This window comes from Salminus brasiliensis, chromosome 1 (assembly GCF_030463535.1).
Source record: "Salminus brasiliensis chromosome 1, fSalBra1.hap2, whole genome shotgun sequence".
In the NCBI taxonomy this organism is placed as follows: Eukaryota; Metazoa; Chordata; class Actinopteri; order Characiformes; family Bryconidae; genus Salminus; species Salminus brasiliensis.
Window position 1 is genome coordinate 86,651,239 of NC_132878.1, and position 27,784 is coordinate 86,679,022.

Here is a 27,784-nt window from a genome sequence, read left to right on the forward strand (position 1 = left end):
CTATTTTCAAAGATGCTCAGTGAAACACATTTTACAGTGATCACTCGTCTCTTTGTAGACCAGACAGTCTTGCTTCATGCAGTCTCCTCTGAGAAACTGATGTGGGATCGTTCTTGTAGAATTGTGCTGTGGTTGTATTTCAGGGACAGATAATCAGCAGTTATGTGGATAGAGGACCCGAACAACCCTGGTCTTCCCTTATCTTTCTTAGATGGCAGCTTGTCAGTCCATGGTGATGTAAAACTGTGCGACAGGGACCTGAAGAAACGCTACACTTCCACACTCATTCCATTTCACATTGCACAGTACTTGATAGATTTCTGAGTCTGCAAAGTTATTTCATCCAACATGAAGCATGCTTGATGGTCTTTCATCTGGAGCTTAAAATCAAAGGAGAGGCCCCAGCGAGAATTGAACTCGCGACCCCTGGTTTACAAGACCAGTGCTCTAACCACTGAGCTATGGAGCCTTACCTGCAAGACCAGCTTCCATGCGTCACTGTAAAGTTGACCTGAATGAACCACACCTAGGATATTGAGATAAACAGCAGGATTCTACTGAACCACTGTAGAAGAATTACAGGTCTGGTCTATTTGCACTTCTCCAACCTGTTGTTGAAGTGAAAGTGATTGGCAGTATCACATTGTACCCTATCACACTGACATTAACTGCAGGATTTCAGAGACTGTAAAGTAACATTATCCACAACATGAAGTGTCCTTGATGTGTTTCATCTGAATTTTAAAAGCACGAGAAAGGCCCCAGCGAGAATTGAACTCACGACCCCTGGTTTACGAGACCAGTGCTCTAACCCCTGAGCTATGGAGCCTTACCTGCAAGACCAGCTGCCATGCGTCACTGTACAGTTACATTATCCACAACATGAAGTGTCCTTGATGTGTTTCATCTGAATTTTAAAAGCACGAGAAAGGACCCAGCGAGAATTGAACTCACGACCACTGGTTTACGAGACCAGTGCTCTTAACACTGAGCTATGGAGCCTTGAACAAGGTGGCTAGTACCTCATTGTTAACCTGAATGAACCACATCTAGAACACCTAGAACAAGCAGCTGCAAATAAGAAGTTACTCTACCAATAGCTTTCCCATACCTGTACATCTCCTACAGTAGTCCAGTAAAAATCCTGCTGCTTGTCTAGTTGTCACCACTCACCAACATGAAAAGTGAGTCAGCGGGCAGCGTTCTGGTTTCGTTATTAGACTATTATGTTTATGTGATCCTTCCCTCACTCCACAGTCTCTATTCATGTTTGAGCTGGGTTGAGATAGCATCCCCAGAAGAAAAGAGCGTTAGTGAGAGAGAGAGTTAATAAATGTTAATAAATGATACTTTTTGGAAGTATTTAATGTGTCCACTCTCACTGATTTCCTTTAACTCATTGCATGGCTTAAGGTGCATGGTTTTGGCGTTGCACTGGAGTTGCACAGTAGGTATACACAGTCAAGAGAGCGAAATAATGTGTTATCGTATGAGGTGGGTCGGTCTGGTCCAAAATGCCAGGGCTGATTTTTTTGTCCCAGTCCGCCCCTGACCAGCTGGAGACCAGCATGATCACTGACAGAAGGTTAGGAGATCTAGGCCATGTTTAAAGAGCTTTTGAAACTTTAAGCACCACAGAAATAATAATCTAAGTGTCCGAGTGTATCATTTTGATATCTGTGTTAATTTAAACAAAAAAACACCCAACATTTGGGCACCAAATTCTTTTTTTTGTTGTTGTTTATTAAAAATGTTGTCCTATCCCGCTATGCTGTACACCCATTGTGTCCCAAGAAAGGTAAAGTGCCACAAGTGTCTAAAACTCTCATGTAAAACACTCATTCACGGCTGTGTAACACACAATTTAACCCCCCCACCCCTCATGAATGGAAGTCGTTTAGAAGTAACAGACCAAGTCATTCATATTAATGAAGCTAAACCATTGCCCTGATGAGATAACACAGAGCAGATACTGCTAGATAATGTATAATATGAGGGAATGTCATTATTATAGTGTAGTCTGGCAGAATGTAAGAGTGCGGAGGTATATGGTGTGAGACATATGTCTACAGTGTTTGATTTAAGCATATTAGTTTTTATGGTTGAAGACTATCTGCATAGACACTTGCATAAGCAGTGGGTTACATATGTAAAAAGCAGCGTCTGCCATAAGATGACATTAGGTGTTTCTAATGAAGTAAATGGATGCTGTATTCACACAAGTGGTGTTTATTTACTCTATTACTGTAATATTGTTCTCAGGTATGACTGAAGCCAAATGAAGATTTTAAGACCATTAGTTGTATGAAATATGTTGATGCCCTTAAACTAAAGTAAATATTTCTGCGGGCAGATTTCATTGAACAGATACAGTCTATAGATACTGTATATTGATCTAGTCCACTGTGGCTTTCTCAAACAGCCCAGACCTGTACGTCTTCTACAGTAGTCCAGTAAAAATCCTGCTGCTTAGGTGTAGTTGATTCAGATGCAGAACAAGCTAGGCACTAAGACTACATCTATCTCAGTTGCTCTACACAGGGCTCCATAGCTCCGTGGTTAGAGCACTGGTCTTGTGAACCAGTTGTAGGAAGTTCAATTCTCGCTGGGGCCTCTCCAAGCTTTTAAAATTCAGATGAAACACATCAAGGACACTTCATGTTGTGGATAATGTAACTTTACAGTCTCTGAAATCCTGCAGTTAATGTCAGTGTGATAGGGGACACATATGAAAGTGAGGCACCTCTTCAGTTCTCAGTCCCACACGTTTCAGATGACCTGAGCTGGCCGTAAATCTTCTGTTTAAAAGCAGCTGTCATATGATATTTAGCTATTTTCAAAGATGCTCAGTGAAACACATTTTACAGTGATCACTCGTCTCTTTGTAGACCAGACAGTCTTGCTTCATGCAGTCTCCTCTGAGAAACAGATGTGGGATCATTCTTGTAGAATTGTGCTGTGGTTGTATTTCAGGGACAGATAATCAGCAGTTATGTGGATAGAGGACCCGAACAACCCTGGTCTTCCCTTATCTTTCTTAGACGGCAGCTTGTCAGTCCATGGTGATGTAAAACTGTGTGACAGGGACCTGAAGAAACGCTACACTTCCACACTCATTCCATTTCACATTGCACAGTACTTGATAGATTTCTGAGTCTGCAAAGTTATTTCATCCAACATGAAGCATGCTTGATGGTCTTTCATCTGGAGCTTAAAACCAAAGGATAGGCCCCAGCGAGAATTGAACTCGCGACCCCTGGTTTACAAGACCAGTGCTCTAACCACTGAGCTATGGAGCCTTACCCACAAGACCAGCTGCCATGCGTCACTGTAAAGTTGACCTGAATGAACCACACCTAGGATATTGAGATAAACAGCAGGATTCTACTGAACCACTGTAGAAGAATTACGGGTCTGGTCTATTTGCACTTCTTCAACCTCTTGTTGAAGTGAAAGTGATTGGCCGTATCACATTGTACCCTATCACACTGACATTAACTGCAGGATTTCAGAGACTGTAAAGTAACATTATCCACAACATGAAGTGTCCTTGATGTGTTTCATCTGAATTTTAAAAGCACGAGAAAGGCCCCAGCGAGAATTGAACTCACGACCCCTGGTTTACGAGACCAGTGCTCTAACCCCTGAGCTATGGAGCCTTGAACAAGATGGCTAGTACCTCATTGTTAACCTGAATGAACCACATCTAGAACACCTAGAACAAGCAGCTGCAAATAAGAAGTTACTCTACCAATAGCTTTCCCATACCTGTACATCTCTTACAGTAGTCCAGTAAAAATCCTGCTGCTTGTCTAGTTGTCACCACTCACCAACATGAAAAGTGAGTCAGCGGGCAGCGTTCTGGTTTCGTTATTAGACTATTATGTTTATGTGATCCTTCCCTCACTCCACAGTCTCTATTCATGTTTGAGCTGGGTTGAGATAGCATCCCCAGAAGAAAAGAGCGTTAGTGAGAGAGAGAGTTAATAAATGTAAATAAATGATACTTTTTGGAAGTATTTAATGTGTCCACTCTCACTGATTTCCTTTAACTCATTGCATGGCTTAAGGTGCATGGTTTTGGCGTTGCACTGGAGTTGCACAGTAGGTATACACAGTCAAGAGAGCGAAATAATGTGTTATCGTATGGTCCAAAATGCCAGGGCTGATTTTTTTGTCCCAGTCCGCCCCTGACCAGCTGTAGACCTGCATGATCACTGACAGAAGGTTAAGAGGTCCAGGCCATGTTTAAAGAGCTTTTAAAACTTTAAGCACCACAGAAATAATAATCTAAGTGTCCGAGTGTATCATTTTGATATCTGTGTTGATAAAAAAAAAAAACACCCAACATTTGGGCACCAAATTCTTTTTTTTGTTGTTGTTTATTAAAAATGTTGTCCTATCCCGCTATGCTGTACACCCATTGTGTCCCAAGAAAGGTAAAGTGCCACAAGTGTCTAAAACTCTCATGTAAAACACTCATTCACGGCTGTGTAACACACAATTTAACCCCCCCACCCCTCATAAATGGAAGTCGTTTAGAAGTAACAGACCAAGTCATTCATATTAATGAAGCTGAACCATTGCCCTGATGAGATAACACAGAGCAGATACTGCTAGATAATGTATAATATGAGGGAATGTCATTATTATAGTGTAGTCTGGCAGAATGTAAGAGTGCGGAGGTATATGGTGTGAGACATATGTCTACAGTGTTTGCTTTAAGCATATTAGTTTTTATGGTTGAAGACTATCTGCATAGACACTTGCATAAGCAGTGGGTTACATATGTAAAAAGCAGCGTCTGCCATAAGATGACATTAGGTGTTTCTAATGAAGTAAATGGATGCTGTATTCACACAAGTGGTGTTTATTTACTCTATTACTGTAATATTGTTCTCAGGTATGACTGAAGCCAAATGAAGATTTTAAGACCATTAGTTGTATGAAATATGTTGATGCCCTTAAACTAAAGTAAATATTTCTGCGGGCAGATTTCATTGAACAGATACAGTCTATAGATACTGTATATTGATCTAGTCCACTGTGGCTTTCTCAAACAGCCCAGACCTGTACGTCTTCTACAGTAGTCCAGTAAAAATCCTGCTGCTTAGGTGTAGTTGATTCAGATGCAGAACAAGCTAGGCACAAAGCCTAAGACTACATCTATCTCAGTTGCACTGCACAGGGCTCCATAGCTCAGTGGTTAGAGCACTGGTCTTGTAAACCAGGGTTCGTGATTTCAATTCTCGCTGGGGCCTTTCCAAGCTTTTAAAATTCAGATGAAACACATCAAGGACACTTCATGTTGTGGATAATGTAACTTTACAGTCTCTGAAATCCTGCAGTTAATGTCAGTGTGATAGGGGACACATATGAAAGTGAGGCACCTCTTCAGTTCTCAGTCCCACACGTTTCAGATGACCTGAGCTGGCCGTAAATCTTCTGTTTAAAAGCAGCTGTCATATGATATTTAGCTATTTTCAAAGATGCTCAGTGAAACACATTTTACAGTGATCACTCGTCTCTTTGTAGACCAGACAGCCTTGCTTCATGCAGTCTCCTCTGAGAAACTGTTGTGGGATCATTCTTATAGAATTGTGCTGTGGTTGTATTTCAGGGACAGAAAATTAGCAGATATGTGGATAGAGGACCCGAACAACCCTGGTCTTCCCTCTAAACTCACTTTTAGGCTGCCTGATCTTATTGGGTCTGCATGCACGCCAGTTCTTTCCAGCTGTTTGACAGTCTTGGCCTTAGCACTTGTTCTTCTGATGTGTGTGGATTAAACTAATGACCCTTAGCCTCATCACTGTGGTTTTAATATTTTACTGACTTGTTCAGTAAGTACTATGAATGAATCAGTCACTGCTATGAAATTCACTGGCTTCCTGTAGGTGCCCGCATCAGATTCAAAACCCTGACACTGGCCTACAAAGCCAAGAACGGACCAGCCCCTCCATACTTGATGGCAATGGTCAAAAGCCGATCCGCACTTATAGCCCTTCAAGCTTCAAGTACGGCTCGGCTCGACCCGCCATCCCTCAAAATCCACGGAAGACAAGTGTCCAGGCTTTTTTCTGTCCTGCACCAAAGTGGTGGAACGAGCTTCCCCTGGGTGTCCAAATGGCCGAGTCGCTCGCTGTCTTTAAACCCAGACTGAAGACCCTCCTCTTCTGAGAGTACTTGGGTGAATGACCTTATTGACTTGTGCTTAGTAACGTCTAAAGCTTAGAGGTATCTTTGAATTATTAGTCTATTCTAACTAGCTAAGGTTTTCTTGGGTAAATAGCAAAGTACTTTTGTAAGTTGCTCTGAATAAGAGCGTCTGCTAAATGCCGTAAATGTAAAATGTAAATATGTAAATGATGTAGTTGTGAAAATGAGAAACAGGAACATGAGGGCTCACAGTCAGATCCTACAGGTTTTAAAGGGTTGAGCAGTTTTAGACAAACACTTTGGTAATAGAGAGAGATTCATAAAGCATGTTTTGCTAAATTCTTATTCTGAAAAAGACATTTTTTAATATTTTATAGCTTCACTCTTATGTAGTGCTGAGCACCACTGTAAGTTTCCTGAATCCCAACATCACACATTTTACTACAAACACTCTTAAATTAAAGTTGCTTTCATTTTACTTTCATAGGTGTCCCCTATCACATTGACATTAACTGCAGGATTTCAGAGACTGTAAAGTTACATTATCCACAACATGAAGTGTCCTTGATGTGTTTCATCTGAATTTTAAAAGCTTGGAAAGGCCCCAGCGAGAATTGAACTCGCGACCCCTGGTTTACAAGACCAGTGCTCTAACCACTGAGCTATGGAGCCTGGCAAGGAAGAACTGAGATAGGTGTAGTCTTAGGCTTTGTGCCTAGCTTGTTCTGCATCTGAATCAACCACTCCTAAGCCATCTAGATAAGCAGCAGGATTTTTACTGGACTACTGTAGGAGATGTACAGGTCTGGGCTGTTTGAGAAAGCCATTGGTAGTAACTTCTTATTTATTAAAGCTTTTTATGTACTCGTAAGCTTTGTGTCTATCTTGTTCTGCAGAGGTGTGATGTTGGGAATCAGTGATAACATAAAGTCTCAGGAAACTTACAGTGGTGGTCTTTTTCAAGCAGAAGAATCTAACAAAATGTGTGTTTATGAATATCTCTCTATTTCTAAAGTGTTTGTCTGTAGGATCTAAATGTGATCCCTCAAGTTCCTGTTTCACATTGGTCTACAAAGAGACGAGTGATCACTGTAAAATGTGTTTCACTGAGCATGTTTGAAAATAGCTAAATATCATATGACAGCTGCTTTTAAAGCCAGCTCAAGTCATCTGAAATGTCTGAAAACACTGCAGAGGTTTTTCACTTTCACGTGTCCCCTATCACATTGAGTAACTGCAGGGTTTCAGAGACTGTGAAGTTCTATCATCCACAACATGAAGTGTCCCTGATGGTCTGTCCTCTAAAAGCTCTGAAAGCTCTGAAAGCTCGGAAAGCCCACAGCGAGAATTGAACTCGCGATCCCTGGTTTACAAGACCAGTGCTCTAACCACTGAGCTATGAAGCCCTGTCTACATGCTTATTCGTCATGTATCACTGTAAAGTTTACCTAAATTAACCGCACCCAGGACACCTAGACAAGCAGCTGCATTCTACTAAACTACTGTGGAAGAATTAAAGGTCTGGTCTATTTGCACTCATTCAGCCTGTTGAAAAGGAGATATGCTGTGCCTATGTATCCACAGACGCTTCAGCATTTAAATGTAAATGTTGTTGTCAGCCGGATTTCTTTTGGGATGCATGCAGACCCAACAAAATCAGGCAGCCCAAAAGTGAGTTTAGAGGGAAGACCAGGGTCGTTAGGCTCTTCTATCCACATAACTGATGATTGTCTGTCCCTGAAATACAGTCACAACACAATCCCACAGAAAACTACAGAGGATCCCACAGCAGTTTCTCAGAAGCTGGTCTGGCTGGTGCATTTCAGCGATCCATGTAAAGTGTGTAACTTGTGAAGCCTGATTATTCCAATAGAGCTAAAACATTGTGTCAGATAATCTAGGGAAGCTTCAGGGATTTGAATCTGATGCGGGCAGCAGCTACAGGAAGCCAGTGAAGAGAATGCAGCAGTGGAGTTACATAGAGAAACTAAGAAACTAGAACATGGCTTAACGTAGATGCTTTGGTATGAAGCACACACTGCTTACACTGGCTTCTATGAAATGAAAAATCTGCAGCTTGAAATGTACATTGCAAAGCCTTCCCCAAATTGTTTGAAACTCAGCTGCAATTGTTGCATGCTTTAGACAATTTTCATGAAACAGCCAAAAACATATAACAAAATAAACAGAACGTATTCAGGTTTGATGGATAAATGGACAAGAACACAAACAGAAGATCTAAAGGATCTGAAGATCGTTGTAATGAAAAGGATTACAGAAGGGAAGAGTGTGGTGCAGTCCTTAATGAACATGCAGCACTAGGAAAGGATGAGCAAGGCATCCATAACACATAACACACATTACACAGTCATAGCAGTAATGTAAACATTCATTTACATTACATTTACAACCACAGATAGATAGATACAAAAGTATTGGGACACATTGGCTCCTCCTGTGTCACCTTTCTGGATGAGCACTTAAGAGGGCTCTCCTACTTTGGCTGGGGTCCTCACGTTCACACAGGTCCAATTTCAAATTGAGTAGTAGAAGAATTTCTGAGAATTCAATATTATTTCACACACAACAGTAGAAGTAAATATTTTTTTTGTAATTTTAAAAGTGTCTGAAAGGCCCCAGCGAGAATTGAACTCGCGACCCCTGGTTTACGAGACCAGTGCTCTAACCACTGAGCTATGGAGCCTTGTACAAAGGGTCAGTGGCTCATTGTTACCCTGAATGAATCACACCTAGAACACCTATACAAGCAGCTGCATTCTACTAGACTACTGTAGTAGAAGTATCTATCTATCTATCTATCTATCTATCTATCTAAATTGTTCCTTATGGACAACAGGTTGAAGAAGTGCAAATAGACCAGACCCGTAATTCTGCTACAGTAGTTTAGTAGAATGCAGCTGCTTGTCTAGGTGTTCTGGGTGTGGCTCCATGACGGAAAACCATATAGGAAGTGCACCGTAGCTCAGTGGTTAGAGCGCTGGTCTTGTAAACCAGGGGTCGCGAGTTCAATTCTTGCTGGGGCCTTTGAGTTGCTTTTCACCATTAAACACAGTCCATGTCCTGAATCCTCTTCTGGAATCCCAATCAGTGACAGTCTTTCAAAACACTGCCTGAAGCCTAGACTGCAGAAGAGAGGCTCTGACTCCACCATGTAACAGGATGAACAGGACGATCACAATGACTGAAACCGTGAGTGACTCTGCAGAAGCAGGACACTGTTGTCCTCATGTTCAAGACCTTTTCTATACAATCTTGGGAAATATTTTAACTGTAGAGTGGGAGTGAAGGGTGGTGTAAAAGATCAGACTGGGAACACTGAATACACACTTACCAGAATGTGCTGATCGAGGAAGGAACAGCAGTTACAGGGGGCTATAGTTAAAATATCCTTAAGGAGTGAGAGTGAGGCTCCAGCATGGTCATTCTGGACAGAAGACAATAAAACAAAGCATTACATCCAAAGATGTATATGCTGCGAATATTCAAATTCCCAGCATGCATCTTGACAAATGAGACTAAACTAATTTACATTTACATTGTCGGCACTTAGCAGACGCGCTTATCCAGAAAGACTTGCTGTAGTGCTTCACTGTTTACTCAGAAAATACCCTAAGCTAGTCTTTATAGACTAGGATCCAAAAGATACCTCTAAGCTTAGATATTACTAAATACAAAAGCCAGTATGGAGACCATAATACTCAGCCCTACACTTCCCTCAAGTCCTCTTAGAAGAATTGGGTCTTCAGTCTGTGTTTGAGGACAGTGAGCGACTCTGCCGTTTGGACACTCAGGGAAAGTTTGTTCCACCACTTTGGTGCCAGGACAGAAAAAAAGTCTGGATGCTTGTCCTCCGTGGATCTTAAGGGATGTTGGGTCAACCCAAGCCGTACTTGAAGCTTGAAGGCCTCCTGGTACAGAACGGCTTTTGACCATTGCCATAATAGTGATCCTTGTCCAAAGAAGTAGAAGCAAGTCATTTATTGTTATTTAAAAGAAACTCAAAGGCCCCAGCAAGAATTGAACTCACAGCCCCTTTTTTACAAGACCAGGGTTCTAACCACTGAGCTATGGAGACTTAGACAGGGTAATCAGTGCCTCATTGTAAACCTGAATCGATCACTCCTAGAACACCTATACAAGCAGCTGCATTCTACTAGACTACTGTAGTAGAAGTATCTATCTGTCTGGTAGAAGTATCTGTCTGTAGAAGAGCAGTGTGAGTGTTTCTTAAGAGTAAAGTTGAAAAAGGAAAATTTATTAAAAAAGATTTTTGAAGAATAGCTATCAATCTTAACTTTGTTCATAAGCACATCTAAGACGTTTCGCTCTAAGGAATATCCAAGGGTTAAAAAGGCCATGCCAAGATGAATATTTTGGTTCAAACACCATAAGGTGACATTATGGATAACAATACAGTGTAGGTGAGCCTGTAGTACTGGCATGTGCTGCTTATTTGAATTCTTGCCAAATCTCTTAGGTGTGGTTCAGGGTAGGTGACATATCTCGCTCATAATGCCACATTGCTTCTTGTGCATGTAGCCGGGCTCCATAGCTCAGTGGTTAGAGCACTGGTCTTGTAAACCAGGGGTCGTGAGTTCAATTCTCGCTGGGGCCTAATGTTACTTTTGCAGTTAAGGTGAAGGACTTTTTAACTGTAGTGCAATCTGTGGTTCCAACAAACCAACAAGTAACGTTCCCTCAAAATACCACACACAGTGTGGCGGCTTCCTCCACTAATCCATGAGCACGAAGTCAAGAAAATTTTTAAACATTGTAGAAATGACCAGCTGAAATGCTTGCCAATATTTTATAGGCATGTCCTGTCTTCAGCACTCATGGTGTAAGACATAAATATGAGAAATAGGTGAGCCTTTAGTACTGACATTTACCTTTGCAATGGCAGTTCAGTCTAATTAGGATTCCTGCCTAATATCATAGGTGTAGTTCTGTTTAGGTGCTCACCTTGCCTTCATGTTCGAGATCTTTAATGCAATTTACCAGAACCAACAGTCCAGTCAGCTTTCAAGAAGTGTAAAGCTCCCCCAACAGTGTTTACTGTGAAATAATAATACCTGAAGTTTAGATGTTTGTAGACACAAAAAAGCACCATTATCTTATTCATAGCTAAATCTTTCTGTTCATACTCCTCTACAACAAGGTCCCATGACATGATACTTAGGTCCTCTGACCTTCAGGAGATATTTAATCTGCATAAAAGCAGAATACACTAGCTCAGATGTGTGTTAGTTGGTCCAGTGTATGGTTTGTTTTGCTCAGTGGTCATTCATATTAAGATCTAGTGCCGGATTGACAAAAGCTTTCCTACACTCTTCAAAATAAAGGTGCTGCAAAGGGTTCTTTGATTGATGCCATAGAGGAACCACTTTTGGTTCCATAAAGCAGAAAGCTGTGATTAACCTTTTGAACCTGAATTGGTAAGGGACCTTTGAATGGACTTATTTAAACTTTTAAAAGGATCTTCATATCTCATATATCACTTTTATAGAAATTGTCCCTTATGGAACCATAAGTGGTTATAGAATTGAACTGTTTACTTAAGTATTTACTTAAGTATTTATGTAATAATAAAAGCACATCTATGAAGAAGATACATTTGAATGCTGAAGCTTTAGTGGATTGAGAATTACAGCCAATCCCTTTCAGGTTGATTAAGTGCAAATAGACCAGACCTGTACTTCCTCTACAGTAGTTTAGTAGAATGTGGCTGCCTGGCTAGGTGTTCTGGGTGTGGCTCAACTTTACAGTGATACATGATGGACACGCATGCTGGCAGGGCTCCATAGCTCAGTAATTAGAGCACTGGTCTTGTAAACCAGGGGTCACGAGTTCAATTCTCACTGGGGCCTTTCAGTGTTTTTAGAGTCCAGACCATCAGGGACACTTCAAGTTGTGGATGATAGAACTTCACAGTCTCTGAAACTCTGCAGTTACTCAATGTGAAAAGGGACGCGTGTGAAAGTGAAGAACCTCTGCAGTGGTTTCAGACATTTCAGATGACCTGAGCTGACCGTAAATCTTCTGTTTAAGATGCTCAGTGAAACACATTTTACAGTGATCACTCGTCTCTTTGCAGACCAATGAGAAACAGGAACTTGAGGGATCACATTCAGATCCTACAGACAAACACTTTAGAAATAGAGAGATATTCATAAAGAACAATTTGTTAGATTCTTCTGTTTGAAAAAGACCACCACTGTAAGTTTCCTGAGACTTTGTGTTATCACTGAATCCCAACATCACACCTCTGCAGAACAAGCTAGACACGAAGTTTAAGAGTACACCTTTAAAATATCCCATTTTACTACAAACACTCATAAATTAAAGTTGCTTTTACTTCTATCACTGTGATAAGAATATCTTACAAGAAGAAGATATATTTGAATGCTGAAGCTTTAGAGAATTGAGAATTACAGCCAATCACTTTCTCAACAGGTTGAAGTGAATGTGGCTACTGGCCTAGGTGTCCTGGGTGAGGTTTGTTCTGAGAGGAAATTTGGTTAGATGGGTTCGCACTACACCAGAACTCCACCTGCCATAAACTGGAAGAGGCTGGAACAACACTGTCACACAGGTTTTACATCACCATGGACTGACAAGCTGCCGTCTAAGAAAGATACCCCTGCTTCAAAATCACCTGCTTTAATCCTGAGTACAGTTTTATAGCTGACCATGTGGACAAAGAAAAGGCCTTCTGGAGGAGAGTCATATTGCCAGAATCAAGAATAGGATTGAAGTGTTTGGCTACAATGACCAAAGGTGTGTTTGGAGCAAAGGTGAGACATTCATCCCCAAGAACACTGTACCTACTGTACTGTTGAGCATGGTGGTGGTAGCATTGTTTCCAGTAGCTGTTTTTTCTGCCTGTGGAACTGGAGCATTGCACATAGCATGGAATAATAAAGAAGGATGACAACTTGAGAATTAGGGATGTCCCCAACAAGTTTTTGAACAGAGTGCCCTAATGCTCACTGTCGGCCGATTCAATCCAATATAAAGATGTGCTTCACCTTCACACACTTTGAATTCCACAACAACCACAGTCAGTGATGGCATATAAAAGTCCCCACTGAGAATAGATCTTGCAACCTCTAGTTTACAAGATCAGTGCACTAATCACTGAGCTATGGAGCCCTGTCTAGGTGCACCCCTGTCATATATCTCTGTAAAGTTTACCTAAATTAACCACACCCAGGACACCTAGACAAGCAGCTGCATTCTACTAAACTACTGTGGAAGAATTACAGGTCTGGTCTATTTGCACTCATTCAGCCTGTTGAGAAGGTGATATGCTGTGCCTATGTATCCACCGACGCTTCAGCATTTAAATGTAAATGTTATTGTCAGCTGGATTTCTTTTGGGATGCATGCAGACCCAACAAGATCAGGAAGCCCAAAAGTGAGTTTAGAGGGAAGACAAGGGTTGTTTGGGTCCTCTATCCACATAACTGCTGATTATCTGTCCCTGAATTACAACCACCACAAAATCCCACAAGAACTACAGAGGAGTCTGGTCCATAAAAAGTCCAGTTTTGTGCATTTCAGCGTTCCATGTGAAGCGTGCAACTTGCGTGAAGCCTGATTATTTCAATGGAGCTGAAACATTGTGTCAGATAATCAAGGGAATGGTCTACCATGATGGTTTTGTTGTACATTACATTACAGTAGTACAGGTCCTCTCGCTCATACACGTCCACTTTCAAATTGAGTAGTAGAAGAATTTCTGAGAATTCAATATTATTTCACACACAACAGTAGAAGTAAACATTTTTTTGTAATTTTAAAAGTGTCTGAAAGGCCCCAGCGAGAATTGAACTCGCGACCCCTGGTTTACGAGACCAGTGCTCTAACCACTGAGCTATGAAGCCTTGCATAGGAAGCTCAGTGTCTCATTGTTAACCTGAATGAACCACACCTACAACAAAGACCTATGTGAGCAGCTGCATTCTGCTAGACCACTGTAGTAGAAGTATCTATCTGTCTAGTAAAAGTATTTGTCGGTCGGTCCGTCCATCTGCCTATCTATCGTTCGATCTATCTATCCGTCCTGATATATATATATATATATATATATATATATATATATATATATATATATATATATATATTCATGAAAAGATTTTTGAAGAATAGCTATCAGTCTTAACGTTGTTCGTAAAAAAGGCCATGCCAAGATGAATATTTTGGCTTCAAACATCATAAGCTGACACTATGGATAACACTACAGTGTAGGTGATCCTGTAGTACTGGCATGTGCTACTTAATTAAATTCTTGCAAAATCTCTGTGGTTCAGGTCAGATGACAGATGACTCACTCATAATGCCACAATGCCCTCTCCTCAAACAGCAGGGCTCCATAGCTCAGTGGTTAGAGCACTGGTCTTGTAAACCAGGGGTCGTGAGTTCAATTCTTGTTGGGGCCTGATGATTGCTTTTGTAGTTAAAGTGAAGGACCACTAAGTATTGCACAATCTGGGTTTCCAACAAACCAACAAGTAACGTTCCCTCAAAATACCTCACACAATGAAGCTCCCTCCAGCAATGAACGCGCCAGGGTCATGGTTAAAATACAGAGTGTTTTTTCCTGCACACCAACCTGTGGGAACTGGTTTAAGAGAATAAATAAATAAATAAATAAAGAGATGCAATAAAAATAGTGTGTATGTGTCCTGTGTATGCAATTCACGCTCTTTCAACTGTAGCTACAACTGTATGTGTACAACTTAGAATTTAGAATACACTCTACATATACTCACATAACACAAGTTAAGCACTAAAAATTCCAGATTCACAAAAGCTTTCTTGGTAATGACACATTGCATTCACTCTGCAAAACAAGTTGGACACGAAGCCTAAGACTGCACCTTCAACACATCACATTTTACTACAAACACTCATAAATCAAAGTTTTTTCAATTCTGTGACTGTGATTAGAAGCTTACAAGAAGAAGAAGATACATTTGAATGCTGAAGCTTCAGTGGATTGAGAATTACAGCCAATCACTTTCTCAACAGGTTGAAGAAGAGCAAATAGACCAGACCCGTAATTCCGCTACAGTAGAATCTGGCTGCTGGCTTAGATGTCCTGGGTGTGGTTAATTCAGGCCATCTTTACAGTGACACATGATATCAGCAGGATTCAGCAGGGCTCCATAGCTCAGTGGCTACCTGTTGGTAGCTTTTGACCATCAAACACAGTCCATGTCTGCAATGCCAATCAGTGAATCAGTCTTTCAAAATACTGTCTAAAGCCTGGACTTCAGAAGAGAGACTCTAACTTCACCACATTACTGCGCAATAACAATGACTGAAACAGTGAGTGACTCTGTGGAGGCAGGGCACCGTTGTCCTCATGTGCAAGATATCTTCTTCCAGAACAAGGCCCCATGATAGGATATTCCATGTATGAAATTAATAATAAAAGCACATCTATGAAGATTACATTTAAATGCATAATCTTCAGAGAATTAAGAATTACAGCCAATCACATTCTCAACAGGTTGAAGAAGTGCAAATAGACCAGACCCGTAATTCTTCTACAGTAGTTCAGTAGAATGTGGCTGCTGGCCTAAATGTCCTGGGTGTGGTTTGCTCAAGTCAACTTTACAGTGACAGATGACAAAAGGCTGCAAATGCAGGGCTCCATAGCTCAGTGGTTAGAGCCCTGGTCTTGTAAACCAGGGGTCGTGAGTTCAATTCTCGCTGGGGCCTTTGAGTTGCTTTTGATCGTCAAACACAGCCTGAACCTTCTTCTGAAATCCCAATCAGTGACAGTCTTTCAAAATACTGCCTGAAGCCTAGACTGCAGAAGAGAGACCCTGAATACAACACATAACTGGACAATCTCAATGACTGAAACAAAAAGTGACTCTGTGGAGGCAGGTCACCCTTGTCCTCATGTTGCCTCAGTGTGTGTATGATATGTGACGTAGTGTGTGTGTATATTAAGGTTGAGGTTGGTGTTGCTTGTGAGACCAGTTAAACAGGATGTAGGAAGAAACTGTTCTTGAATCTCTTTCAACCTCTGTTTGCAAAGGAGCTCATGATAAATGCTGTGAGGCACATTTTAATGTTTTCCACTATTTAGTTCAATTCATGCACAAATGTACAAAAAACAGACTAAATCAAGAGTTCAAGACATTTCAGTAAACAAGATCTAGAAGTGATGGAAGAGGAAAAATCCTTATTGAAAAATGAAAACTGTAGTGTGAAATCAGAAAGCAATTATTTTACTTCTGCAGAAACTAACAGTACCTAGCATGTAGCAAAGTGGAGTAATCTCCACTTTTCATTTGATTAAAGATTATATAATAATGAAATGCTGACCTTCTGAACTCTAACAGCATGAAAGAAATGTGAGACTACTGTGAGCTTGAGGTACAACTTTTAAAGAATACTAGAATTTTTCCCAATAAAAGAAGATTTTGTGAAGGAAAATAATTTATCTGAACTGTTTCATTAAGTCTGAAGTTAAAAAAAAGCACATATGAGACAGTGTTGTGAATTCAGCCCCTGGTTTTCACCTTTCTTTCAGATGTACTGTGGATGCTTTTTTACTCATATACACAAACGTACCCACAGAGGATGACTGGTTTTACCTCTTTTTGATAAATTATTATTTTAAAGTGATAGTCACTGCACTTCTGTGATTATTTTGGCTTATCAATCCACTGATGGAATGTCAGGTAATTTACATATATTGTCAATAAAGTACAGCAACACAATTAGCCTGTTTTATTCAAAGTGTAAAAATAAGGTTGATAATGGGGAGGAATTTTGAATGTTTCTAGAACAGAAACCATAAGTTGACCTTCTGGAAAACTTTTGCTTTTGATACTAGTTTGTACGCCTGCTACAGCAGTTCAGTTAAATTAGAATTCCAAATCTCGTAGGTGAGGGTCTAGTCACGTGACAAAGTTACTCCCTCATATTGACCCATTTGTGAGCTCCTTGTGAGTAAGGCTCAAATAGCTCAGTGGATATAAGAGGGTACGAAAGGGTACGAGAGGGAATATGACGGCACAAGAGGGTATGAGAAGGTACGAGAGGGCATTAGATGGTATAAGAGGGTAAAAGAAGATACGAGAGGGTATAAGAGGGTATGGGAGGGTACATGCTGGTAGACGACAAATGCTGAATTCAAAAGGCTGAAGATTCAGCAGCATCAGTGTTTGACATCACTTAAATTAGCCTACCTACCGAATGTCTAGGTGTGGCACCATTCAGGTGACCGATCTCAACTCTTTATAATGACACCTGGCCAAGCAGCTTTCAGGCAGGGCTCCATAGCTCAGTGGTTAGAGCACTGGTCTTGTAAACCAGGGGTCGTGAGTTCAATTCTCGCTGGGGCCTCATTTGTTTTTGAGCGGTAAAAAAAACATCTTTAAGGGCCCTAGAAGATAAACACTTTTGATTGGATGTATGGTTTTCACACAGCAACACATTATTTATGGATTGTTTTCCCATAAGAATTAATTATGTGCAGAAATGTGTGCACCCCAGCACCCTAGCACCAACTAACCAACTTCATAGCAATCATAGTAACTGCCTACCAATCACCTAGCAACACCCTTGGAACAATTTAGGCAACACCATAACAGTCAACAAGCAACAACGGTTTCAGCTTAGTGACCACAGAGCAAAAGCCTAGCCTGTGCTTTGAAGTGGAAACGACTCAGGCAACTGTTTGGATGCAGTCTAGATGTATCTAATCTAATTCTACTCATGCTTTAAATGCTTCAGTTCAGACCTTCTTCCAGCCATGAACTTTTAGAGGACGTCAGAAAAAGATCTAAGTCTTTAAGGCTGTCTCCTTTTATCTGCCAAGTCTGTAGATGTGATCCTTCTCTGGTGTGGCTCAATACAGGTGATGCTACTTCATAGTGACACATAATTACTGACCAGTCAGGCACATAATTACTGACCAGTCAGGCAGGGCTCCATAGCTCAGTGGTGGGAGCACTGGTCTTGTAAACCAGGGGTCGTGAGTTCAATTCTCACTGGGGCCTTTCAGAACTTTTAAATGTCCAGAAAAAAGATGACCAAGGACACCTGAAGCAGTGAAGGACAGAACATCACCATTCACAAATCCTTCTAAATACTGCATCCTGTGAAAAGAAGATTCCAGTGAAATCAGGCTACTCGTCAGTCTAAGGAATGAGTGGCATTTCCTGACAGTGCAGTAATCTTCTGCTCTGTCTTGAAGGTCCACTCTGCCACAATAGTCTATAGTTAGAGACTGTAGTTGATCTTTTGAGGCTAATCCTACAACCCTTCACCAAAAGTACATTTTCCGAGAGGGTAGAACGAGAGGGTAGAAGACGGCACACAAGGGTATGAGAGGGTACAAGAGGGTATAAGAGGATATAAGATGCTATGAGGGGGTTTTAGAGGGTAAGAGGGGGTTTAACAGGGTACGAGAGGGTATAAGAGGGAAAGAGAGGGTTTTAGAGGGTACAAGGGGCAGAAGAGGGTACGAGTGGGACAAGATGTATGAGAGGGAATGAGAGGGTATGGGAGGATATAAGAGGGAACAAGAAGGTATGAGATGGTATGAGAGGTTATAACAGGGTATAAGAGGGCACAATAGGGTATCAGCGGGAATAAGATGGCACAAGAGGGTATGACAGGGAATGCGAGGAAATAAGAGGGTATGAGAGGGAAGGAGAAGGGTATGAGAGGGTATTAGAGGGTATAAGAGGGAACAAGAGGGTATGAGAGCACACGAGAAGGGATGAGAGGATATAAGCAGGTATGAGAGGGTATGAGAGAGTATAAGATGGCCCAAGAGGGTATGAGAGGGTATGAAAGGGTATAACAGGGTACGAGAGGATAAAAGAGGGTACGAAGGGCTTAATGACGGTACGAGTGGGTATGAGAGGGTATAAGACGGCACAAGAGGGTACGAAAGGCTACAAGAGGGTACCGGAGAGTATAAGACGGCAGAAGAGGTTATGAGAGGGTACGAGAGGGCATGAGATGGTACAAGAGGGGAAGAGGGGGTTTATGATGACACAAGAGGGTATGAGAGTGCATGAGATGGTATAAGAGGGTAAATGAAGGTATGAGAGGGTATAAGAGGGTATGGGAGGGTACATGCAGGTAGACAACAAATGTTGAATTCAAAAGGCTGAAGATTTAGCAGCATCAGTGTTTGACATCACTTAAATTAGCCTACCTACCGAATGTCTAGGTGTGGCACCATTCCGGTGACTGATCTCAACTGTTTATAATGACACCTGGCCAAGCAGCTTTCAGGCAGGGCTCCATAGCTCAGTGGTTAGAGCACTGGTCTTGTAAACCAGGGGTCGCGAGTTCAATTCTCGCTGGGGCCTTTCAGAACTTTTAAATGTCCAGAAAAAAGATGACCAAGGACACCTGAAGCAGTGAAGGACAGAACTTCACCATTCACAAATCCTTCTAAATACTGCATCCTGTGAAGAAGATTCTAGTGAAATCAGGCTAGTCGTCAGTCTAAGGAAAGAGTGGCATTTCCTGACTGTGCTGTAATCTTCTGCTCTCCTCTGCTGGCATTTCCACTTATTTCCACAACATTCAACCGAGCAGAAATACTGACATGAGTGAAAACCCCAGCAACAGTAATGAAGGGGTTAAAGGAGTCTAAATGCACTGGTCTTGGAAATGAGGGCGACTGTGGCCTAAAGAGTTTGAGAGCACATGGATGCTGGCTTGGTCCCCAGACATCCTTGGCCCAAAAAAGGGCCATGCACTCCTGCTAGTAGTGTACGTTCTTGGTGCACGTCATCCACTGCCTGCACAACAGTCCAAGAGGGTATGAGAGGGTATAGGAGGGTACGAGGGGAGGCGAGATGGTATGAGAGGGTACAAGGGGGTATAAGAGTATATAAGAGGGTACAAGGGGATACAAGAGGGTATAAGAGGGAACGAGAGCGTACGAAAGGGTATAAGACAACACAAGAGGGTATGAGAGGGAATACAAAGGTACGAGAGAGTATAAGAGGTACAGGCAGGTAGAAGGAGAGGGTAGAAGACGGCACACAAGGGTATGAGAGGGTACAAGAGGGTATGAGAGGATATAAGATGCTATGAGGGGGTTTTAGAGGGTAAGAGGGGGTTTAACAGGGTACGAGAGGGTATAAGAGGAAAAGAGGGGGTTTAAGAGGGTACAAGTGGTAGAAGAGGGTACGAGTGGGACAAGATGTATGAGAGGGAATGAGAGGGTATGGGAGGATATAAGAGGGAACAAGAAGGTATGAGATGGTATGAGAGGTTATAACAGGGTATAAGAGGGCACAATAGGATATCAGCCGGAATAACATGGCACAAGAGAGTATGAGAGGGTATGCGAGGAAATAAGAGGGTACGAGAGGGAAGGAGAAGGATATGAGAGGGTATTAGAGGGTATAAGAGGGAACAAGAGGGTATGAGAGCACACGAGAAGGGATGACAGGGTATAAGAAGGTAAGAGAGGGTATGAGAGGGTATAAGCAGGTACGAGAGGGTATGAGAGAGTATAACATGGCCCAAGAGGTTATGAGAGGGTACGAGAGGGCATGAGATGGTATAAGAGGGTAAACGAAGGTAAATGCACTGGTCTTGGAAATGAGAGCGACTATGGCCTAAAAAGTTTGAGAGCACATGGATGCTGGATTAGTCCCCAGACGTTCTTAGCCCAAAACAGGGGCAAGCACTTCTGCTAGTAGTGTACGTTCTTGGTGCACGTCGTCCACTACCTTCACAACAGTCCAAGAGGGTACAAGAGGATATAAGAGGGTACGAGGGGGTTTAAGAGGTTACGAGGGGGTATGAGGGGGTTTAGGAGGGTATCAGAGGGTATAAGAGGGTACGAGGGGGTACGAGAGGGTATAAGACAGCACAAGAGGGTATAAGAGGGTACAAGAGGGTATAAGAGAATATAAGAGGGTATGAGAGGGTTCAAGAGGGTATGAGAGTGTATGAGAGGGTATAAGAAGGCACAAGTGGGTACGAGAGGGTATAAGATGCACAAGAGGGTATAAAAGGGTACGACAGGGTATGAGAGAGTATAAGACGGCACAAGAGGGTTTAAAAGGGTACAAGAGGGTATGAGAGGATATGAGGGGGTATAAGCAGGTGTGAGAGGGTACGAGATGGTATAAGACGACACAAGAGGGTATGAGAAGGTACGAGAGGGTACGGGAGAGTATAAGATGGCACAAGAGGTTATGAGAGGGTACGAGAGGGCATGAGATGGTACAAGAGGGGAAGAGGGGGTTTATGATGACACAAGAGGGTATGAGAGTGCATGAGATGGTATTAGAGGGTAAACGAAGGTATGAGAGGGTATAAGAGGGTATTGGAGGGTACATGCAGGTAGACAACAAATGTTGAATTCAAAAAGCTGAAGATTCAGCAGCATCAGTGTTTGACATCACTTAAATTAGCCTACCTACCGAATGTCTAGGTGTGGCACCATTCAGGTGACAGATGTCAACTCTTTATAAGGACACCTGGCCAAGCAGCTTTCATGCAGGGCTCCATAGCTCAGTGGTTAGAGCACTGGTCTTGTAAACCAGGGGTCGCGAGTTCAATTCTCGCTGGGGCCTTTCAGAACTTTTAAATGTCCAGAAAAAAGATGACCAAGGACACCTGAAGCAGTAAAGGACAGAACTTCACCGTTCACAAATCCTTCTAAATACTGCATCCTGTGAAGAAGATTCCAGTGAAATCAGGCTAGTCGTCAGTCTAAGGAATGAGTGGCATTACCTGACAGTGCTGTAATCTTCTGTTCTGTCTTGAAGGTCCACCCTAGTCTATAGTAGGCATCACAATAGTCTATAGTTAGAGACTGTAGTTGATCTTTTGAGGCTAATCCTACAACCCTTCACCAAATGTACATTTTTCACAGAGTTATACAGAGCTCCACATTTTTGGCTGGCAGAAAACATTCAACCGAGCAGTGATACTGACATGAGTGAAAACCCCAGCAACACTAATGAAGGGCTTAATGGAGTCTAAATGCACTGGTCTTGGAAATGAGAACGACTATGGCCTAAAGAGTTTGAGAGCACATGGATGCTGGATTAGTCCCCAGACGTTCTTAGCCCAAAACAGGGGCAAGCACTTCTGCTAGTAGTGTACGTTCTTGGTGCACGTCGTCCACTACCTTCACAACAGTCCAAGAGGGTACAAGAGGATATAAGAGGGTACGAGGGGGTTTAAGAGGTTACGAGGGGGTATGAGGGGGTTTAAGAGGCTATCAGAGGGTATAAGAGGGTACGAGGGGGTACGAGAGGGTATAAGACAGCACAAGAGGGTATGAGAGGGTACAAGAGGGTATAAGAGAATATAAGAGGGTATGAGAGGGTTCAAGAGGGTATGAGAGTGTATGAGAGGGTATAAGAAGGCACAAGTGGGTACGAGAGGGTATAAGATGCACAAGAGGGTATAAAAGGGTACGACAGGGTATGAGAGAGTATAAGACGGCACAAGAGGGTTTAAAAGGGTACAAGAGGGTATGAGAGGATATGAGGGGGTATAAGCAGGTGTGAGAGGGTACGAGATGGTATAAGACGACACAAGAGGGTATGAGAAGGTACGAGAGGGTACGGGAGAGTATAAGATGGCACAAGAGGTTATGAGAGGGTACGAGAGGGCATGAGATGGTACAAGAGGGGAAGAGGGGGTTTATGATGACACAAGAGGGTATGAGAGTGCATGAGATGGTATTAGAGGGTAAACGAAGGTATGAGAGGGTATAAGAGGGTATTGGAGGGTACATGCAGGTAGACAACAAATGTTGAATTCAAAAAGCTGAAGATTCAGCAGCATCAGTGTTTGACATCACTTAAATTAGCCTACCTACCGAATGTCTAGGTGTGGCACCATTCAGGTGACAGATGTCAACTCTTTATAAGGACACCTGGCCAAGCAGCTTTCATGCAGGGCTCCATAGCTCAGTGGTTAGAGCACTGGTCTTGTAAACCAGGGGTCGCGAGTTCAATTCTCGCTGGGGCCTTTCAGAACTTTTAAATGTCCAGAAAAAAGATGACCAAGGACACCTGAAGCAGTAAAGGACAGAACTTCACCGTTCACAAATCCTTCTAAATACTGCATCCTGTGAAGAAGATTCCAGTGAAATCAGGCTAGTCGTCAGTCTAAGGAATGAGTGGCATTACCTGACAGTGCTGTAATCTTCTGTTCTGTCTTGAAGGTCCACCCTAGTCTATAGTAGGCATCACAATAGTCTATAGTTAGAGACTGTAGTTGATCTTTTGAGGCTAATCCTACAACCCTTCACCAAATGTACATTTTTCACAGAGTTATACAGAGCTCCACATTTTTGGCTGGCAGAAAACATTCAACCGAGCAGTGATACTGACATGAGTGAAAACCCCAGCAACACTAATGAAGGGCTTAATGGAGTCTAAATGCACTGGTCTTGGAAATGAGAACGACTATGGCCTAAAGAGTTTGAGAGCACATGGATGCTGGATTAGTCCCCAGACGTTCTTAGCCCAAAACAGGGGCAAGCACTTCTGCTAGTAGTGTACGTTCTTGGTGCACGTCGTCCACTACCTTCACAACAGTCCAAGAGGGTACAAGAGGATATAAGAGGGTACGAGGGGGTTTAAGAGGTTACGAGGGGGTATGAGGGGGTTTAAGAGGCTATCAGAGGGTATAAGAGGGTACGAGGGGGTACGAGAGGGTATAAGACAGCACAAGAGGGTATGAGAGGGTACAAGAGGGTATAAGAGAATATAAGAGGGTACGAGAGGGTTCAAGAGGGTATGAGAGCGTATGAGAGGGTATAAGAAGGCACAAGTGGGTACGAGAGGGTATAAGACGCACAAGAGGGTATAAAAGGGTACGACAGGGTATGAGAGAGTATAAGACGGCAAAAGAGGGTTTAAAAGGGTACAAGAGGGTATGAGAGGATATGAGGGGGTATAAGCAGGTATGAGAGGGTACGAGATGGTATAAGACGACACAAGAGGGTATGAGAAGGTACGAGAGGGTACGGGAGAGTATAAGATGGCACAAGAGGTTATGAGAGGGTACGAGAGGGCATGAGATGGTACAAGAGGGGAAGAGGGGGTTTATGATGACACAAGAGGGTATGAGAGTGCATGAGATGGTATAAGAGGGTAAACGAAGGTATGAGAGGGTATAAGAGGGTATTGGAGGGTACATGCAGGTAGACAACAAATGTTGAATTCAAAAAGCTGAAGATTCAGCAGCATCAGTGTTTGACATCACTTAAATTAGCCTACCTACCGAATGTCTAGGTGTGGCACCATTCAGGTGACAGATGTCAACTCTTTATAAGGACACCTGGCCAAGCAGCTTTCATGCAGGGCTCCATAGCTCAGTGGTTAGAGCACTGGTCTTGTAAACCAGGGGTCGCGAGTTCAATTCTTGCTGGGGCCTTTCAGAACTCTTAAATGTCCAGAAAAAAAGATGACCAAGGACACCTGAAGCAGTGAAGGACAGAACTTCACCGTTCACAAATCCTTCTAAATACTGCATCCTGTGAAGAAGATTCCAGTGAATTCAGGCGAGTCGTCAGTCTAAGGAATGAGTGGCATTACCTGACAGTGCTGTAATCTTCTGTTCTGTCTTGAAGGTCCACCCTAGTCTATAGTAGGCATCACAATAGTCTATAGTTAGAGACTGTAGTTGATCTTTTGAGGCTAATCCTACAACCCTTCACCAAATGTATATTTTTCACAGAGTTATACAGAGCTCCACATTTTTGGCTGGCAGAAAACATTCAACCGAGCAGTGATACTGACATGAGTGAAAACCCCAGCAACACTAATGAAGGGCTTAATGGAGTCTAAATGCACTGGTCTTGGAAATGAGAGCGACTATGGCCTAAAAAGTTTGAGAGCACATGGATGCTGGATTAGTCCCCAGACGTTCTTAGCCCAAAACAGGGGCAAGCACTTCTGCTAGTAGTGTACGTTCTTGGTGCACGTCGTCCACTACCTTCACAAAAGTCCAAGAGGGTACAAGAGGATATAAGAGGGTACGAGGGGGTTTAAGAGGTTACGAGGGGGTATGAGGGGGTTTAAGAGGGTATCAGAGGGTATTAGAGGGTATGAGGGGGTACTAGAGGGTATAAGACAGCACAAGAGGGTATGAGAGGGTACAAGAGGGTATAATAGAATATAAGAGGGTATGGGAGGGTTCAAGAGGGTATGAGAGTGTATGAGAGGGTATAAGAAGGCACAAGTGGATACGAGAGGGTATAAGACGCACAAGAGGGTATAAAAGGGTACGACAGGGTATGAGAGAGTATAAGACGGCACAAGAGGGTTTAAAAGGGTACAAGAGGGTATGAGAGGATATGAGGGGGTATAAGCAGGTATGAGAGGGTACGAGATGGTATAAGACGACACAAGAGGGTATGAGAAGGTACGAGAGGGTACGGGAGAGTATAAGATGGCACAAGAGGTTATGAGAGGGTACGAGAGGGCATGAGATGGTACAAGAGGGGAAGAGGGGGTTTATGATGACACAAGAGGGTATGAGAGTGCATGAGATGGTTCAAGAGGGTAAACGAAGGTATGAGAGGGTATAAGAGGGTATTGGAGGGTACATGCAGGTAGACAACAAATATTGAATTCAAAAAGCTGAAGATTCAGCAGCATCAGTGTTTGACATCACTTAAATTAGCCTACCTACCGAATGTCTAGGTGTGGCACCATTCAGGTGACAGATGTCAACTCTTTATAAGGACACCTGGCCAAGCAGCTTTCATGCAGGGCTCCATAGCTCAGTGGTTAGAGCACTGGTCTTGTAAACCAGGGGTTGCGAGTTCAATTCTCGCTGGGGCCTTTCAGAACTTTTAAATGTCCAGAAAAAAAGATGACCAAGGACACCTGAAGCAGTGAAGGACAGAACTTCACCGTTCACAAATCCTTCTAAATATTGCATCCTGTGAAGAAGATTCCAGTGAAATCAGGCGAGTCGTCAGTCTAAGGAATGAGTGGCATTACCTGACAGTGCTGTAATCTTCTGTTCTGTCTTGAAGGTCCACCCTAGTCTATAGTAGGCATCACAATAGTCTATAGTTAGAGACTGTAGTTGATGTTTTGAGGCTAATCCTACAACCCTTCACCAAATGTACATTTTTCACAGAGTTATACAGAGCTCCACATTTTTGGCTGGCAGAAAACATTCAACCGAGCAGTGATACTGACATGAGTGAAAACCCCAGCAACACTAATGAAGGGCTTAATGGAGTCTAAATGCACTGGTCTTGGAAATGAGAGCGACTATGGCCTAAAGAGTTTGAGAGCACATGGATGCTGGATTAGTCCCCAGACGTTCTTAGCCCAAAACAGGGGCAAGCACTTCTGCTAGTAGTGTACGTTCTTGGTGCACGTCGTCCACTACCTTCACAACAGTCCAAGAGGGTACAAGAGGATATAAGAGGGTACGAGGGGGTTTAAGAGGTTACGAGGGGGTATGAGGGGGTTTAAGAGGGTATCAGAGGGTATAAGAGGGTACGAGGGGGTACGAGAGGGTATAAGACAGCACAAGAGGGTATGAGAGGGTACAAGAGGGTATAAGAGAATATAAGAGGGTACGAGAGGGTTCAAGAGGGTATGAGAGCGTATGAGAGGGTATAAGAAGGCACAAGTGGGTACGAGAGGGTATAAGACGCACAAGAGGGTATAAAAGGGTACGACAGGGTATGAGAGCGTATAAGACGGCAAAAGAGGGTATAAAAGGGTACAAGAGGGTATGAGAGGATATGAGGGGGTATAAGCAGGTATGAGAGGGTACGAGATGGTATAAGACGACACAAGAGGGTATGAGAAGGTACGAGAGGGTACGGGAGAGTATAAGATGGCACAAGAGGTTATGAGAGGGTACGAGAGGGCATGAGATGGTACAAGAGGGGAAGAGGGGGTTTATGATGACACAAGAGGGTATGAGAGTGCATGAGATGGTATAAGAGGGTAAACGAAGGTATGAGAGGGTATAAGAGGGTATTGGAGGGTACATGCAGGTAGACAACAAATGTTGAATTCAAAAAGCTGAAGATTCAGCAGCATCAGTGTTTGACATCACTTAAATTAGCCTACCTACCGAATGTCTAGGTGTGGCACCATTCAGGTGACAGATGTCAACTCTTTATAAGGACACCTGGCCAAGCAGCTTTCATGCAGGGCTCCATAGCTCAGTGGTTAGAGCACTGGTCTTGTAAACCAGGGGTCGCGAGTTCAATTCTTGCTGGGGCCTTTCAGAACTCTTAAATGTCCAGAAAAAAAGATGACCAAGGACACCTGAAGCAGTGAAGGACAGAACTTCACCGTTCACAAATCCTTCTAAATACTGCATCCTGTGAAGAAGATTCCAGTGAATTCAGGCGAGTCGTCAGTCTAAGGAATGAGTGGCATTACCTGACAGTGCTGTAATCTTCTGTTCTGTCTTGAAGGTCCACCCTAGTCTATAGTAGGCATCACAATAGTCTATAGTTAGAGACTGTAGTTGATCTTTTGAGGCTAATCCTACAACCCTTCACCAAATGTATATTTTTCACAGAGTTATACAGAGCTCCACATTTTTGGCTGGCAGAAAACATTCAACCGAGCAGTGATACTGACATGAG

At 42.7% G+C, this 27,784-nt stretch overlaps 22 non-coding genes across 22 annotated transcripts; 13 read left to right on the top strand and 9 right to left on the bottom strand.

The window, feature by feature from the left end:
• Window positions 1-396: 396 nt before the first annotated feature.
• On the bottom strand, window positions 397-469 carry trnat-ugu (transfer RNA threonine (anticodon UGU)). Its single transcript has one exon. It is a non-coding gene; the product is annotated as a tRNA-Thr (tRNA).
• Window positions 470-756: 287 nt separating this feature from the next.
• On the bottom strand, window positions 757-829 carry trnat-cgu (transfer RNA threonine (anticodon CGU)). The gene has a single exon. It is a non-coding gene; the product is annotated as a tRNA-Thr (tRNA).
• Window positions 830-929: 100 nt separating this feature from the next.
• Window positions 930-1,002, bottom strand: trnat-cgu (transfer RNA threonine (anticodon CGU)). The gene has a single exon. It is a non-coding gene; the product is annotated as a tRNA-Thr (tRNA).
• Window positions 1,003-3,226: 2,224 nt separating this feature from the next.
• Window positions 3,227-3,299, bottom strand: trnat-ugu (transfer RNA threonine (anticodon UGU)). Its single transcript has one exon. It is a non-coding gene; the product is annotated as a tRNA-Thr (tRNA).
• Window positions 3,300-3,586: 287 nt separating this feature from the next.
• trnat-cgu (transfer RNA threonine (anticodon CGU)) lies at window positions 3,587-3,659 on the bottom strand. Its single transcript has one exon. It is a non-coding gene; the product is annotated as a tRNA-Thr (tRNA).
• Window positions 3,660-5,188: 1,529 nt separating this feature from the next.
• On the top strand, window positions 5,189-5,261 carry trnat-ugu (transfer RNA threonine (anticodon UGU)). Its single transcript has one exon. It is a non-coding gene; the product is annotated as a tRNA-Thr (tRNA).
• Window positions 5,262-6,758: 1,497 nt separating this feature from the next.
• trnat-ugu (transfer RNA threonine (anticodon UGU)) lies at window positions 6,759-6,831 on the bottom strand. Its single transcript has one exon. It is a non-coding gene; the product is annotated as a tRNA-Thr (tRNA).
• A 661-nt stretch (window positions 6,832-7,492) lies between these two features.
• On the bottom strand, window positions 7,493-7,565 carry trnat-ugu (transfer RNA threonine (anticodon UGU)). Its single transcript has one exon. It is a non-coding gene; the product is annotated as a tRNA-Thr (tRNA).
• Window positions 7,566-8,790: 1,225 nt separating this feature from the next.
• On the bottom strand, window positions 8,791-8,863 carry trnat-cgu (transfer RNA threonine (anticodon CGU)). The gene has a single exon. It is a non-coding gene; the product is annotated as a tRNA-Thr (tRNA).
• Window positions 8,864-9,131: 268 nt separating this feature from the next.
• On the top strand, window positions 9,132-9,204 carry trnat-ugu (transfer RNA threonine (anticodon UGU)). Its single transcript has one exon. It is a non-coding gene; the product is annotated as a tRNA-Thr (tRNA).
• A 1,518-nt stretch (window positions 9,205-10,722) lies between these two features.
• On the top strand, window positions 10,723-10,795 carry trnat-ugu (transfer RNA threonine (anticodon UGU)). The gene has a single exon. It is a non-coding gene; the product is annotated as a tRNA-Thr (tRNA).
• A 3,198-nt stretch (window positions 10,796-13,993) lies between these two features.
• Window positions 13,994-14,066, bottom strand: trnat-cgu (transfer RNA threonine (anticodon CGU)). Its single transcript has one exon. It is a non-coding gene; the product is annotated as a tRNA-Thr (tRNA).
• Window positions 14,067-14,548: 482 nt separating this feature from the next.
• On the top strand, window positions 14,549-14,621 carry trnat-ugu (transfer RNA threonine (anticodon UGU)). The gene has a single exon. It is a non-coding gene; the product is annotated as a tRNA-Thr (tRNA).
• A 1,215-nt stretch (window positions 14,622-15,836) lies between these two features.
• Window positions 15,837-15,909, top strand: trnat-ugu (transfer RNA threonine (anticodon UGU)). The gene has a single exon. It is a non-coding gene; the product is annotated as a tRNA-Thr (tRNA).
• Window positions 15,910-17,477: 1,568 nt separating this feature from the next.
• trnat-ugu (transfer RNA threonine (anticodon UGU)) lies at window positions 17,478-17,550 on the top strand. The gene has a single exon. It is a non-coding gene; the product is annotated as a tRNA-Thr (tRNA).
• A 583-nt stretch (window positions 17,551-18,133) lies between these two features.
• trnat-ugu (transfer RNA threonine (anticodon UGU)) lies at window positions 18,134-18,206 on the top strand. The gene has a single exon. It is a non-coding gene; the product is annotated as a tRNA-Thr (tRNA).
• A 1,253-nt stretch (window positions 18,207-19,459) lies between these two features.
• trnat-ugu (transfer RNA threonine (anticodon UGU)) lies at window positions 19,460-19,532 on the top strand. The gene has a single exon. It is a non-coding gene; the product is annotated as a tRNA-Thr (tRNA).
• A 2,159-nt stretch (window positions 19,533-21,691) lies between these two features.
• Window positions 21,692-21,764, top strand: trnat-ugu (transfer RNA threonine (anticodon UGU)). Its single transcript has one exon. It is a non-coding gene; the product is annotated as a tRNA-Thr (tRNA).
• Window positions 21,765-23,103: 1,339 nt separating this feature from the next.
• trnat-ugu (transfer RNA threonine (anticodon UGU)) lies at window positions 23,104-23,176 on the top strand. The gene has a single exon. It is a non-coding gene; the product is annotated as a tRNA-Thr (tRNA).
• Window positions 23,177-24,515: 1,339 nt separating this feature from the next.
• trnat-ugu (transfer RNA threonine (anticodon UGU)) lies at window positions 24,516-24,588 on the top strand. The gene has a single exon. It is a non-coding gene; the product is annotated as a tRNA-Thr (tRNA).
• A 1,340-nt stretch (window positions 24,589-25,928) lies between these two features.
• trnat-ugu (transfer RNA threonine (anticodon UGU)) lies at window positions 25,929-26,001 on the top strand. The gene has a single exon. It is a non-coding gene; the product is annotated as a tRNA-Thr (tRNA).
• A 1,340-nt stretch (window positions 26,002-27,341) lies between these two features.
• On the top strand, window positions 27,342-27,414 carry trnat-ugu (transfer RNA threonine (anticodon UGU)). The gene has a single exon. It is a non-coding gene; the product is annotated as a tRNA-Thr (tRNA).
• Window positions 27,415-27,784: the final 370 nt, after the last annotated feature.